Consider the following 1,127-nt stretch of genomic DNA (forward strand, 5'->3'; position numbering starts at 1 on the left):
ATGACTAGGACTTTGACGATGGAAGTGATAATGAAAATGGTTGGAATTAGAACCACTACGGTGGTAATATGTGGAATCAAATCAATCGAGGTGGAAACACGAACTACAAAAACAACTGGAATGACCAGAATTTACACAATGGTGGCAACGATGATTAAAATGAAGGATTCGGGAATCAAGGCTTTGGAAATCAATACCAAAGGAATCCAAACCATTGATTCAATAATGTAAATGGAGGGTACTACAACGAAGGTAACCAAATTCTTCACCTTTACTTTCTGCAACCTAATCGAAAATTAGTGGCGTCTTATTTTCAATCGAGAGAGTATGATGATGCATCACCTATACTTTTCCTAGAAGGAAACGAGCACCATGTGGAATTGAGACCACAAATTACTAGTGTCTTATCGGTCTTCAAAGGAAGTAAACAAGATGATCCATACAATCATCTCTTTGAGTTCCTTGCAAATGCTAACGCAAATACTCGGTGAGGAACTAATAAAGATTCATTTAGAATGCAGTTTTTTCCGTTCACGATAAAAGAGAAAGCTAAGTATTGGTTTACTGCTCTTGCTACCCATAATATTACTACTTGGGAGCAAATAATTTTTTTTGCAAGAGTTTTACCCTATGACTAAAACAATGGAAATAAGATAAGTGATACAAGACTTTTCACAAAAACCCAATGAAGAATTTCATGATGCATTTGAACGCCTCGAGGAATTGTTGTGTTCATGCCCGCATCATGAATTTAGCTGTTGGCAACTTGTATATTTCTTTTATGATGGAGTCGACACTGCAAAACCCAACCATGATTAATGCCTCGTCTGGTAGCACTATGATGATGCAAGATAGTGAAGACGCTTGGCGATTCTTAGAGCAAATGACTAATGGTTCTAAAACCGATTACTCAGCGAAGAAACGGGACACCCCAATTTCATTAGTTGCTTTAGTTGGACTAGGAAAAAACTAGAAAAATGAAGTCAAACCTGATATTAGTTCTTCAAATAAAAAAATGGACTTACTAGTCTCTAGTCTTGGCAAGGAGAAATGTGTGTGTTTTTTGCAGGGCCAAAAGATATGTGTACGCTATGGAGATTCAAGACACGTTGCAGATGAGTGCATGA

General features: G+C 37.4%; 1 non-coding gene across 1 annotated transcript; it reads right to left on the reverse strand.

Moving 5' to 3' along the window:
• Nucleotides 1–645: 645 nt before the first annotated feature.
• On the reverse strand, nucleotides 646–752 carry LOC145077567 (small nucleolar RNA R71). The gene has a single exon (XR_013693308.1). It is a non-coding gene; the product is annotated as a small nucleolar RNA R71 (small nucleolar RNA).
• Nucleotides 753–1,127: the final 375 nt, after the last annotated feature.

Source organism: Lactuca serriola, chromosome 9, assembly GCF_051521515.1.
Source record: "Lactuca serriola cultivar US96UC23 chromosome 9, Lser_US96UC23_V15, whole genome shotgun sequence".
In the NCBI taxonomy this organism is placed as follows: Eukaryota; Viridiplantae; Streptophyta; class Magnoliopsida; order Asterales; family Asteraceae; genus Lactuca; species Lactuca serriola.